The sequence below is a fragment of the Anastrepha ludens genome, chromosome 6 (assembly GCF_028408465.1).
Source record: "Anastrepha ludens isolate Willacy chromosome 6, idAnaLude1.1, whole genome shotgun sequence".
Classification (NCBI taxonomy): Eukaryota; Metazoa; Arthropoda; class Insecta; order Diptera; family Tephritidae; genus Anastrepha; species Anastrepha ludens.
The window spans coordinates 46,131,521-46,146,484 of record NC_071502.1 but is presented as its reverse complement, the minus strand read 5'-3'; the positions used below and the strand labels follow the sequence as shown (position 1 = coordinate 46,146,484).

The following is a 14,964-nucleotide window of genomic DNA, read 5'->3' as shown; positions in this document are numbered from 1 at the left end:
CGGTTGCCCAATAGCCTTATATCACTCGTAACCCCCAACATATACTAAAAATAAGCACAATCCGTATGAAATATGTACATAAATAAGCAAAAAATTTAAAAATTTATATGTAAATGAAATTATTTAAAACTGATATTCATAAGTAATTTAATAATAATAAAGTTATGAACCCGAAAAACATAAGTTATAATTAAAAACATGACTTATTGCGATATTTTAATATAACACAGAAAGTGGGTAACAAAAAAAAATTCTCAAACAACGAACAGAATAAGTTACAGCAGATTACCTTTAATTTTTGTAAAATATCTCAAACACAAATTCAGTTCCCTTGCCTACGCTTTTCAACCATAGAATATTTACGTATATACAAATTTACATAAACCAACACACAGTTTTCAATAAAATTACATTATGTACATAAGACTAATTAAAAGTAGAAGTCGAAAAGGATATAACGAGCTTTGGATTCTACAAACTCACTTAAATTCAAATTATTACATTTCAATTGAATTAATTTTAAGACAAATAATTATAAACATTTCAACACGTCATTTCTCCATTAAGCAAAAACGAACTGTTTTCGTCTGTTATTTTTGGCGCGTTTCTTCTGGCAGTCTGCCATTTCGCCTATCAGCTGTTCAAAATCCCATAATGTGTGAGTGCTGCCAAGTTTTGAAACGTCCTCATGGGCGCGCTCTCTATCAAAATGAATAAGTTTCACATCTAGTTATCTATGGCTGCAGATCGCTCTCAACTGCTGAAAGCTGTAGCTAAATTCTGCAAAGATAAGAGACGAGCACTTCTCTTAGTGATGTCGGCGTCAGTATTGAAGGGAAGATATTTATCCACGAATGTCTTGCAAGAAAAAATCGCGAACTAATGCGTTTGGCTATGCAGTATAAAAATCAAAAGCGTCTAACGTCAGTTTTCTCTGTTCGTGGTCAAGTGTTTGTTAGAGCTCGACCCCAAACTGATGCTGTAATTATAACTGAAAAAACGAGTATAGAGAGCATGGCAACTGCTAATATGTAAAAACAAAAACATTTATGCGTTATATTATTAATGTTATGTCTGCGTTAAATTTATTCTCTTATTTATCATTTATGTTTTTCAAACTCTTTGCTTTGCATTGTAATCATTTTTATTTTAGTATCATTTCTATTTCGTTCATCTCATTGTTACTTTTCATATTCTTGGCTTTACAATGTAATCTTTTTTATTTTGATCTCATTCCTATCTATCTCATTATCCCCTTGCTTTATTTAAACTCCTTCACCGATTTAAATGTAGACCTTGTTTGTGATAATTTTTCTTCCAGGAGTTTGATAGATCGTTTCCAATCATTAGGAATTTCCTTAATCAATGAATATGCTACTCGCTTTGCACCCCACTGCAAACCAAGTCTTTTGGATGTATTTTGCGTCAGTGACAGAGATTACGTCAGTCATATTGATCAGCTTCCTACGGCTGGAGTTTCCGACCGCGAGTTGATATTCTTATCTTACAACATCCAGTTTAACAGACACAATCAAGTAAAGGAGATATTTTTTAGAGACTTTAAGCTTATTCAGCATGATCTCTTAAATAAGGAGGCTGCCGAGCTTAATTGGAATATGTGTCGGTTATTCACAACAGTGGATGAAAAACTGCAACATTTCAATGCTTTAGTCAGCTATCTATTTGATAGGTTTGTTCCGTTGCGTAAAGTTAAATTAAAACTTGTTAGATCACTCATTGTTCCTCATGTATCATACGCTGAATTAGTATATTGCAGGCTTGATAATAATTCGAAGCAAAAATTGCAAATCGCTTTAAATAATGCAGCGCGTTTCGTGTTTGAAAAAAAAAAATCAAATAAATTGAAATTGAAATTGCAAGATGCGAAAGTCTAAGCAAAATGGAATAGGCAAAACAATATTGCCTGCTAACTTTTTCAGCAAAAATTTTAATTTCTACGCTTTTGAGTACTTTTTCTTTAGAATTTGCTCTGAAATAAAAAGTAGCTTTTCCAAGAGGACAACACGGATTTATTAAGTAGCTTCAAGATGGCTAACACAGGGTGAAATTAGGCTACTTACATCACCTTTAATTATTGCTTCATGAATTCAACCGGAATATTTGGGTCATGTTCTTCGAGTTCGATTGCTAAATACAAAATTTTCAACTACTTTTTTGCAATTTTTTCTACATTAAGTCGCTCGTGCAATTAATTACGATCATTTTGAACCCTGAATTATTAAAATCGGTTCATTTTTGACTAAGTTATGGGCGTTTAAAAAATTTGTTTCTTATATAATTAAAAAAAACCGAGTTTGAGCCGAAAAACAAAATTGCCGATAACTCTTGAAAAAAAATTTTTTCGGGCGAACAAAAAAATACGTGTCTCATTATTTTGACCAGAGAGCAACATATTTAAGTTACATCGAAATCGAAGAACATGACCCGAATAGCCCGGTTGAATTGAAATGGAAAGCATCAATTATAAGGAAACAGCATAAAACATTTTGAAGACAGAATATGTTCATATACAAAAATGATAAAAACCAGGCTGCACCCATCAGAGTGGGCGTGGCGCCATATTGGTGGAGTCATGCAGTGTTGTCAATGCTTTGCTCTTCACAATAAGTTTAGGGCTTTTTTATACCCAAAATGAGAAAAAATTTAATTTTTTATATTTTTTTTATTTGAAGGTATCAAAGTTGTACGTTAAAAAAAGTAATTAAACAAAGGCTAAAAAGACCACTCTGAGACGATTTCAGTGCCATTGAAAATTTGTTGAATCTTATAAAATTTGATATTTTGAAAGTGCAAATTTCATTAAATGCTCCTTTTAAGGTTATGCAACAATATTGAATATTCTTCTAGCCACTCTTTTTAACATTTAAAACCTTTTTATAAATTTTAAAAAGCCTTTCAATTTACTGAATATGAATTAAAACCAAAGAGCTGAAATTAAAGTAAAAAAAACACAAAAAATACCTGATAATACTGAAGAAACCATAACGAACTTTTTGAACCTCAAATATTGTAAAAAAGTGATTTTCGGCCTTTTCTTAAAGGAAATCTCTTAACATAACTTTTAATCCTCTGGTCAGACATTTTCACCTGTGTACGTGAATTTGACATATTTCCATTATAGCTAACGACTAGAGCTTCCAGGTAACTTCCTACAATTTTCTGTCGATTTATGGATGTAACCTAAAAAGTATCCTCGAACAGCACAAAAAAGGCCAGACCTGAGAGCCATACCAAAAAGGTGTCCAACGGAGGGTTAAATACAATAATGGGTTTTTAAAACTCTGTTTTTTTTTCAATGCAGTCTATTGTAGCATACATAACCATAACACATTTATTAAAAAAACGCGTACAATAAAAAAACGCATAAAAAGTACTTTAAGTATGACATTTTAATAAAAATTTTAAACTTCCTTTTCTTTAAATGGGTATTTTTTTCATCCATAACTAAGCAACACTGCTTTTTCGAGAGAGAGATTCAACTGCTCGAAGCAAAAAAAGAAAAAAAACTTGGGAAAAAAATGCAAATAAAGCAAGCAAATGTCACACACAAATAAAGCAGACCACAGACGGGATACAAAATCGGAAAACTCGGTTCGCCTCATGATTCAATTATAGAAGGTTAGGTAAGTAGTGACAAGGGCGCTTTGACACTCCCTTATTTTAGGGCTGCATTTACGAAGGATGGGAAAAAGGGAAAAATGTTTTCCCCTTCTTGCCTAAAGGTAGTAAAAAAGTACGTAAAGTAACTAATTAGTCCTGTACTAAGAGAAAAACAAGTATATTGGTTATTTCATCTACATTAAAACAAAACGACAGAAAAATTATAGTTTAACAAATGTAATATTTATTTAGAATATTTTCGATGTTTATCTAACACAAGATCACGCAGAACTATGTGATGTTACTTATGTATGTGTTTTTTTTTCTGCCGTTCGGAGTCGGCTTGAAACTGTAGGTCCCTCCATTTGTGGAATAACATCAAGACGCACGCCACAAATAGGAGGAAGAGCTCGGCCAAACACCCAAAAAGGGTGTACGCGCCAATTATATATAATATATATATATATAACAATATGCATAACAATACATGTAGATACATGTAGTATGTTACCGTAAAGACATTGCGAAAGCAGAAGTTCAGTCGATCATTTCTAAATATAAGAAAAAAATTGAAAATTACAAATTTACTAGTTTATAGTTTAAAATTTGTCTACCTTAATATACTTTGCGTCCCTAATATTAATAGGAAAATGTATTAATATAGACTAAAACTAATACATCGAAAAATTTTACATATTGGTAATATAATCCACTTTTAGTAATTGTGATGGTTTGTAAATTTACGTATATCAATACCACGTGTCTCAGTAATGAATCGGAGTGGAAATATGAGGAATGTGGGTGCACTTGCTCGTATAGGTGTTGGAACGCTGCACTTACTTCAGGCAGAAATCAAAAACCTGTAAACCAAAAACTTAAAAATAACTCACAAATATATCATTACAACTTATCTGTAATTGTAGACTTAAAGCGCGAGGACTTGCTCGTGTAGGTGTTGCGCATACATCTACGTACAGCATATTGTTCTAGACGGGGTAAGGTATCGACGTGGACAGCCAGTTCGGAAGTCAAATTGATTTCAGAGGTAGCAGTACTAGGCACATAATGACCGTCATATGTTAAACAGGTATTTGCACCATCATACACAACACGCTCCATGTCTCCTATGAAATTGTCCGTAGCACCACATGAGACAATGGTAGAAATACGCGCATACGTGCTTTCGTTTCTAAAAACCACAATAGTTGGGCTACCTAGCTCTTCAACACACACCTTCCGCAGCAATTGCTCGTCTGTGAAGTCCTACAAATAAAAACTTTTTATTTATTACAATTTATTAGCAAATATTCTAAAAGAACTTACTAACTGTAGTTTATGTATTGTATGTAAGGTGGTCTCTGTTATATTTGCAAAAACGCTGCTATAAAAACCTATGAATGAAAAAGTTTAATAAGAATTTTTACAAATGTCTGATCTGGACTTACATGTATGAAAATTCACAAACCGGTGGTTTTCTGCAGCAGAAAGCCGACTCCAAATAATCGACTATCACCATATGTAAAACATAATCGACCTAAATAGTGAAAAATGACATTAATTTACAAAATAATTAGCTTTTATTATTATACTTACTTGAATGTTTACAAACAGATAAAAGATTTTCAACGAATAATAACAAAGCAAAGCGTCAAATTGAAAACGGTGTTGCCGACCAATAATTTGCACCAAAAGTTTAGTTTTTACTACAATTCAAAAATTTTTTTGTGAAATAGGTACTTTTTTTTGTAAAGAAGCAACACGTTTTCAAATAAGGGAGCCGATATGTCAAGAGGGAGCGAGAAAGCTGTTTACTTACCTAACCTTCTATAATTGAATCATGGGTTCGCCTCACATGTGTAGATTTGTTGATGATTTTAGTTTCATGTTGTTCGTTGCTGAGGGAGCAAGGAACGCGGTAAAAAGCTATTGCCATGTATGGTATTTATTTCCGCGTGAAAAATGGAATACTCGTAAGAGGAATAGTGAAAAGTCTGTCAATTTGCGTGGCAGAATGGTTAAAAAGGCGAGATGAATACTCGCATATAATTTTTTTTTTCACAGACAAATAACACATACCATAATCGCAATCGCCGACAATGCAACCAGATGATAAATAAAAAGTAAATCTAGATATAACTAAGTGAATCATTCAACTCATTTTTTAAAAATTTATAATTTATATCACTATAAACACGCTGATCACATTGGTCATACTAATCGAGGATGATGCCCTTAGAGCAAAGTAACGGTACCACGACAGACGTCATCTCATTATTCTCTCCATCGTGTATGGTTATGCATACATACATATACAAAAATAGAATAAGACATACAGAAATTCAATTATCTGCCAAATTTGGTACGTTTTTCTCGTGACAAGATTTCAATTAAATATAAATATAAAATAAATATAATTGGCGCGTACACCCTTTTTGGGTGTTTGACCGAGCTCCTCCCCCTATTTGTGGTGTGTGTCTTGATGTTGTTCCACAAATGGAAGGACCTACAGTTTCAAGCCGACTACGAACGGCAGATATTTTTATGACGAGCCTTTTCATGGCAGAAATACACTCGGAGGTTTGCCATTGCCTGCCGCGGGGCGACCGCGTTTCTTCTTAATTTTTGTGTTTCACCGAGATTCGAACCAGCGTTCTGCCTGCGAATTCCGAATGGTAATCACGCACCAACGCATTCGGTTACGGCGGCCGCCTTGCTGTGCTTCTTATAAATTTTATGGAATCCGACGCGAATACACATTTTTTACGACAAGGTAGTCATGTAAAATCTGTGGCATGACGGCTTGGCTCAATAATTTCTCATACAGAATCCATCGGTGGGCGAACAGCGATATTATACCAGTTTTTATGGTGCTAAAGGACGGTGCTTACTGCCGTATAATGATTTTAGTTAATCGATCCATTTTTGCCTTGTTAATTCACGTCGAAAATTGTGAAAAATAATCGAACGCAAATGTTCACGCGATGAATTTTTAAGCCCATTGTATGGCTCACTTCTAAACATTCTAAGTGCGTTTATGATAAAATATGCAAAACTTTCCAATCGAAATGTCGGACGGTGTCTGACAACACTGAACGAGACCAAGACCAGAAATGTATATAGCAACCTTCCTATTAAAATGTAAAGGACCAAAGAATTACCGGTCCGACTAGGACTTTGAAATAACTCTGCAGACTGTAAATTTGATATAATACTTCCATATTTTATTTCTTTTCTTCTTTTTTTTTTTTTTTTTTGTCACTCTAAAGCTTTCCACTTTTTCTAAACCTTCAAGCCATACATAAATTATAGCGTGACTTTCATGCCTTGCTGACTGAAGTTTCAATGAGGATGGAAGTCATAAGCAGCAGTATTCTGAAACTTTAGAAAAATAAATATTTATTACTGTATAATTTTCATGGTATCAGCTTAGCCCTTTACCCAGTACCCCTATCCATTAATGAATTCGAAAGACAAACGAAACCAACGAAAAAGTTCTTCTACCGACTCGATTCTTTTTTTAATCGATACTAAGATATTCGGATACCAAAAATTGTTCACTCATTAGTATAAAATAGAAAAAAATAAAAAAAATTAATTAACACGATAGATTTTTTCGCTTTTTTTGCTTAGCCTTTGTTTTGCCATTCCTTTGTTTATTTTGTACCTCCAGTGGTATCTTTTAGGCAGTATTTATGAGGGAAGATTAATAAAGAGCACTTTGCTGTCATCTTCTTCTATGTTATTATTTCGCACTCGCCAACACCGTGTTCGCTTGCCATTCATGTGCTGATTATTCACATCTAATTTCGGTAACGAAAGTATCGAATTGTAGGGTACAATATACTCGTAAATGAAAGATCAAAGTTTTTGAAGAAAATTTGAAACCATTTTGACAGTGTATATGTATTTTTATTCAATGAATCATGTTTTTATTCTACAAATGTCGTAGTTTACTTCTGACGCAAAAATTTTAATACACAATAATAAAATTTCAAAAACATCAAATAATTTCTGACAAAAATAATATTGAGCACACTAACAATACTTAAAAGTAATAAAAATTAAAAGTAATAATATTGAAATTTAACAAAATTTAAAAATTTTAACTCTTTCACTATGGCCAACATGGATTCTGTATCACTGGAAATATTAAACAATGCAAGAGGCGTCAGAACCTTTGATGTGTTGCGGTGAGTTCAACAATGGCTTACGAGATATACCAGCTGTTTAAAAATATCTACTTTTACCAAAACCAGTCAAAATGACTGGTATTTAGAAAAAGTGCTTAGTAAGATTTCCAGCCTATATACATGCCATAGGTAGATAGGTGAAATGGCTTAAGTATCAAACTGACACTTTCCAAGCAGCACCGAAGCGCCATTTTGGTACCATTTTGAGACCTCCCACGGGCAGATACATACAGCCAACCACAGCTGTTGATGTAATGGAAAAGATAGATGGGATTTAGGTTGGAGCACCGACACAGGCTGTCAAAGAGAGAATCTCCCATTGACCTTAATCGTTTAGCTATCAAACCCCGACATTTACAGAGAAAGTGTTCAACAGTGACCTTCTCTGAAAGTTACCCACATCTTCTGTAATGGGGATGAAATAGTAAATCTAGCTTTTTTGCGTGTTTGCCGATCATTTAATGACTTGTAAACACAGATACGAGTTTGAAAAGTGAATGGCGTGGAGTCTCTAGCGTCTTGCGTATATTCTACTGGGGTGAAAGGATTTTCAAAACAGCACACGAAGAAATAGAGCTAAGTTTGTTCTGCGCTTTTCTGCGAAATAAGAGGATGCAGGTTAGATTTTCAAAATACGCAGAAGGTTTCATTGGTTTTGCCGTTTTCAGAGCCTACCTATAAAATATAAGCTGAAACAAATAGTTAATATCTCCCTCTATATTTAGTCTTCTTACTGAAGAATCTATTTTTGAATACTTTAACATCCACATACATTTTTCTTGCCAGCAGTCACAATCAAATTTTACGGACAACGCCGTAAAACTCAAAGAAGAAGGAAAATATATTCTGTATCTAGCGATAAAGTTGCAGGAACTCACTAAATTTTGCTAAAGGAATTTATTGCAGTGCCATATTGATTTTACTCTAGAAGTCATGTAACAAAAATTATAACTATGGCTGACCGCGACTAAGCCGACGAGGCTCTGCTCTCTTTTTGTGAAAATTCTCTGTCCAGCCAGCGACTTTGCATTTGTCTCTTTCACTATGACGGCCTGGCCCGCAGTAGGATCTGTGCTGAACCGCAGTTACTGAATTATATGTCGAATAAATCAGGCGTTACAGACCTGTCACAATTGGTTGTCCGTTGTGGCAACGTATTTGACTGAAGTGACGTGTAAAACGTACCGTGAAACGTACAATGAAGGTATTGCCGCATATAAACAAAAAGCAGCAGATGTTCTTTTCGTGAAAGCAAATACCATATTTCGTGGTATATAAACAGGTTTTTGTTGATTGTGAAATATGTATATATTTTAATAGAATTTATGGTAGTCGTAGACGGTGGGTGCGATCATAACTTCGGGATTGGGACGAACATTCATTTTGCAGGACAACTTGATTAAGCCTGGCCTTTTTTATAGTCCTTATCAAGCTTCTATCGAAAAGATAAGAGTGCATTTGAATTGACCCAATTCATTTAATTTCTATTTACAATATTTACAATATTATCTTTGTTTAGATTGATATAATAAAAAACACCATCGATAAAAATTTGCGCGATACAAAATTGTTCTTCTTTAAACAGTTGTCATTTTCGCTGCACTTGCCGTAGCACCTTCGACTCAAATATACATACATATTCTATTTTGCTGCCAGTTAAATTCATTGCCGGAACTAACGGAACGGACCCATTTTGACGGGCCTATTAGCAACGAAAGGGATATACAACGTGGTAGTCTCCCTAAATAGGTGGGGATAAAGTTACCAAACGACGACATTGGCAAAGGCGGATTTTTCAAAGAATCAACAGAGATGCTTCCAGTATCTGATGAGAAATTGAGAGGGCTGGTGCTAAAAATTTTCCCGTAATTAACTCGCTCAAGAGTCAGTCGACCGAGTATGGCCAAAAGGCTCAAAAACCCGGAGCATCAAGTTCGCTCTTACAGACAGCTAAGTATCCAAAGGCTGCTACACATCATGCATCAGAATCATAGTATTCTCGCAATTTTATCCCAAAAACATAATGCAGAGTGCGTATTAATTGTTGTAGCTACCCCATTGCATTTTTATCACATAGAAACTTGGACCAGTCATTTTGATTGGTACTGGTATAAGTGTCAATAACAGCTAATATTATATATTCTGGGGAAACAGTTTTAAACAATTTGCGCAAAAATTTTACGCAAAGATAATGGATTTCGCTTTCTCAAGCCCAAAATATTTGTTACAAATATAAATAAAGTAATATAAAGTACATAAAACTGATTCTTTAGTTATAGCTAAAACATGATTACGGAAAGAAAATTTTACATGCAGTAAGAATTTTTAATTTAAATTGCAAGACCAATAATTTTAATTTTTTACATACGTAAATATATATACAAATACATTTGTTCGATGATACAATAATTAATATTTTCTACATTTTCTATATCACTTGAGTATCTTTCGTTCCAACAGTCGGCACATTTCGGCAATGGGGCAGAGATCGCCAAAGAATGAGGTTAGCAGAAAAAATTTAATGCTATTGGATTACATACATATTTATTTATTAATTAAATATTTGCAAACTCATAGCCACGAAAGATGCTGGTGAAAATGTGTAGAAAGTTGTTGCGTGAGGAGAGACGTATTGTGAAACGAATCCTTCAAATTGAGCGAGAAATCAGTGTATTCGAAGCGGAAGCGGCAGTACGCAGACAATCAGCAGAATCATTGCCAGACAAAAACGTATAAACTTATCCAGGTGTCTCAAAATTCATTGTACTCGTATACCCGTATATGTATGTGTATATTATAATATTATATAATATGGTAGTGTATAATAACTCGTTAATTCGTTATGCGAATTGTGCAGAAATTTATTTAATTTAATTGATTACTTGGAAAATTGGTACATTTACAAAACAAGAAAGGGTGAAAGAAAACCTAATAAGGCGTGCATTGATGCAAATAAATATGAAAAAATATAAAAATATTTCTCATTCTGCTTTTTATCGCGATTTCATTCCGGTGTATTTTTGATAATTCGACTGGCATATGATATTTCCATGAGCCCATGAAAAGCCTAATAGGACACATACAGTGATGAGCAAAACTACTTGCATGAGGATTTTGCTTTAAATATAGTCGAACTAACTCAAAATTTTTCATAACTTGAATAAAAAGAGGTTGTCTGTAAAGTCGGTTTACTGACGATAGTTTAATGTGACAACGTCATAAGAAAATATTGACGGAATGGTCGCAATTTTCAAAACAAAATTTTAATTTTATTTGTTTGATAGATATTTTGTATGGATATAGAGGAGGAGGTAAATGGAATTGCAATGGAATAGATCAAGTTACATTTACACAAACGTGAAAAATGACGAAACATTTATCAAATTCATGAAAGATATCTTCAATTTCGATTGTGCATCAGACGTTAATAAGTCAACAACACTAAGAGGCACCATCATCGATTTGACTTTTTCAAGACACTTTACACTCGAAACACTCCCTTTCATTTCCTACTTTTCCTATCATCGTCCTATTCTCAACAGAGAAATGGTTCATTACAATGCACACAGGAAGAAGGCATATGCAAATACAAGTGTGTGAATTTATATACATACATATACATACATATATATGCTCACTCAAGGAGGACAGAGCCAGATGTCGAACTTTGCCGAACGCGGGGACCGATTGTGCTCTTTGTCGTTCGTTCCGCGCTCTCGCTTGCAGTTCTAGCACATTAGCTTACATTTGCTTGCGTACGGAATAGATTCGTATATTTGATATGTCCATATGACTTGTATGCATCTTTACATATAGATTTGTTCTTTTTGAAAATTGCGCGAAATTCTATATGTATATGCATGTTTATATACATATATTAGTATACAACATATCTTATAAGGTATATGGTAAATATTACCATACATATTTTCCTTCATATATAATAAAAAAATTAATAATAAAAACATTAAAACAGCAGGTATTATTAACAAACTTGGTTTTATTATAAATTCTTCAAGTAAATCAAATTAATAATAATCAATAAGAAGGCATATGCAAATACAAATACGTGAATTTATATATGTACATATGCGCATATACATACATATATACGCTCACTTAAGTAGGAGAGAGCAAGATGTCGAACGTTGCCGTTCGTTTGCTTTGTTTGCTTTGTCGTTCGTTCCGCGCTTTCGCTTGCAGTTCATTCAAGGTAACGACAATGAGCAAGGAAACGGCAAATGAGCAAGGTAACGACAAATGAGCAAGGTAACGACACATTTTTTCGTGCGTGCAGCCGGCTAAATCGAATTATAAGACGTTATCACGTCAAAATGTAAGTCAAATATTTTAGAGGAAATTCCAAATGATATAATTATTATATGTTTTTTACGCGAAACTCTTGTTTGGGGAAGTACTTATGGATTTGTAAAGTAAACGCTTCTTTTCTTTTTGGCTGGCACACCCAAAAGCCGTTGAAAATAAACTGAAATCCATTGAATTGGAATTCTTTCCACCAAATATGATCCTCAAATTGCATCCACTTGACCAAGATGTCACACAAAATATGAAGTGTCACTATCATGACAAGATCGTAAAAGAAGCCCTTGGCCTTTTGAAGCGTTTGTTGCTTCGCATTCGTCGAATTCGCTCTGAATTCTGCGAATGAGGAAGCTTGCGCTTATTGCACCATCTCATCGATCTACTCTGATTTTTTGACTAGAAATCGCATTTTAACTATCAATCAGTTACCGTATTCCCCTGATATGGCTCCCTGTGACTTCTACCTATTCGGAAAATTGAATTTGGCCATGAAAGGAAAAAGTTTTGCGTCCGTAGTGGCCATCTAAAGGCTTGTACCGACATCCTCGATGCTTGGGCAAAAAAATATATATTTTCCTTCTGCGAGTGAGTAACTTAGCTACTTACTAAAATAGTTATTATTTTTCCAATGAACACTTTTTGATGTTTTTAAAGGGTTTTTATAAAGGATAATACGAAATAATTGTGAGACCGCAAACTCGTTTATCAAACCACAGGAGGTTCACGTTGTATAGACGTCATATCCGGAGCGGCACATGAATCAATTCTCGATGCGGACTTGTGGATCATTAGTTATGACGAGATATTCAATATATAGATGCCCGATAGTACTAATCTAATCGGATACGCAGACGATATCGCCGTAGTCATTACAGCACGAAACCTTGAAGAAGTTCATAGAAATCTTAACCAAGTCTTGATACGAACACAAATGTGTCTAGATTCAAGTGCCCTCAAATTTGTCACAGAGAAAACCGAGCTAATCTAGTTAGAAGTTTGAGTGCAAACTTGCTCAAATACGCTAACTAAAAGAAAGGTTCTAAAGTACCTTGGCATAAGACTGAACTCACGGCAAACCTTTTGAGCCTAAATAAAATACGCAGCAGAGAAAGCTGCTAAGATGACATTCCTGCTCAGTAGACTGATGGCAAATACATATAAGAAGGACAGACAACAAACCTGCGCAATAAAGGATGAAACGCTAAGGCTATGGAAGACCCTTGGAGTAATGAAACACGCAGCAGATGAACGGCCAGAGTAACAAAAGCCCTCACTACATGGTACGTAGGAACTTGGGTGAAGTCAATTTTTATACAACTCAAATGCTTTCGGGGAACAGGTTTTTCCAGAAATACCTGATCAGAATAAGGAAGAGCGAATACCCTACATGCATACATGGAAATGTTGCCGAAGATGACGCTGAGCACACCTTTTTGCAATGCATGCATTGGGAACAAGAACGTCGAACGTTGGAAGATGTAGTCGGCAGATGCTAAGCAGCGAGGAAATGTGGGAAATCATCAATGGTTTCGCGGAAAGTATTCTCCGGATGAAAAAGTGGGACCGGGGAGGCCACTCTCAAGTAATGCGAAAGGGGTTCCAGGGTAGGCCACGGTTCTAAACGGGGAGGAGATTTTTAGTCTCCGGACATACCATTGCTGCGACGGCAGCTTTGATGATGTATTAGACATTTTAAGCCACCTATACACGAAAAAACAAAAGGGTCCTTCAAAATTAACGCCTACATGTCAGTAGTGAATAATTCCTAGATGGTACTATTTTTGATGTTGGCTTTGACCTGTCAAGTAGAGAGGTGTATAATTTTACAAGATAGAGCAACGCGTTAAAATTATTTCTTAAAGCATATTATGAAAATAGGCGATCTTTAAGAACAACATATAAAAAATGTGTAATTTTTTTGGTGAAAATAATCGACTTAAAGCGTCGACAATTCAAAGGTTTACTTAGTACATATTTGCCTGCTTTTCAAAAAGGCTCGCCATAAAAGAAATGAATATAATTGTCCCGATTGTCAAAAATAAATTTGCGTAATTGTCTGTTGGCTACTCCCTCGCATTGTTTCGCAAATACATTTCAGCTTTGTTAATATAAATACCACAAAAGAACTTTCAAGTTGGAGTGCTACATCCCCTCATAGTTGAATACTATGTGAGCATATATAAGTATTTATATTTTGTTCATCTCACCCCCTGTCAAATACTCTAACCGCAGGTGCACTGCACACCTCTTCCGCTTCAAATGTTTCTATTGGTACATTCCCCCTAACTCTTTAGTAACTACAATAGCATTGTAATGATTTGCTGTTGTGATGATACTTTTGTCTCCTTTGCTGATGGGCTTGTTAATGGGGCATGTTGCATGTATGTATGTGTGTGTAATCGGAATTGCCTTGTTCAAGATATCATTGTTTCACAAACAGTGTATGGACTCCTCTCAAATCGATGTTGTTCATGCCTCTCGACCACTCGTCCCATTTTCATATTCCTGCTGTGGTAATTTTATAGCTGGTCCTGCTACTATGTTTCCACAATTTGCGTATGTAACTATACACAGGAGTATGAATAGTAGTCCGGTATGTTTATATGGAAATGCGGTGAAATATATTGTCTAATACTTTTGTTGTTTGTGGTTAATTTATCGAAAAGACTATCATTTTTATTATGCTAAATAACCACTGCATTCAACAGAGCCAGACCAAAAGGGTTAACTAACGGATGCGTACGAGTATTTAGTAGTGTGCATTCATACTTACAAACTGCCATATATACACTCAGGTGTGTTTGTCTATGAGGAGAATGCGGCAGATGAA

At 34.8% G+C, this 14,964-nt stretch overlaps 1 long non-coding RNA gene across 1 annotated transcript; it reads right to left on the bottom strand.

The window, feature by feature from the left end:
• Window positions 1-3,887: 3,887 nt before the first annotated feature.
• Window positions 3,888-5,256, bottom strand: LOC128867348 (uncharacterized). Its single transcript, XR_008454983.1, has 5 exons — window positions 5,215-5,256; window positions 5,067-5,155; window positions 4,945-5,012; window positions 4,236-4,884; window positions 3,888-4,172 (listed from the first exon to the last, which is right to left on the bottom strand). It is a non-coding gene; the product is annotated as an uncharacterized LOC128867348 (long non-coding RNA).
• Window positions 5,257-14,964: the final 9,708 nt, after the last annotated feature.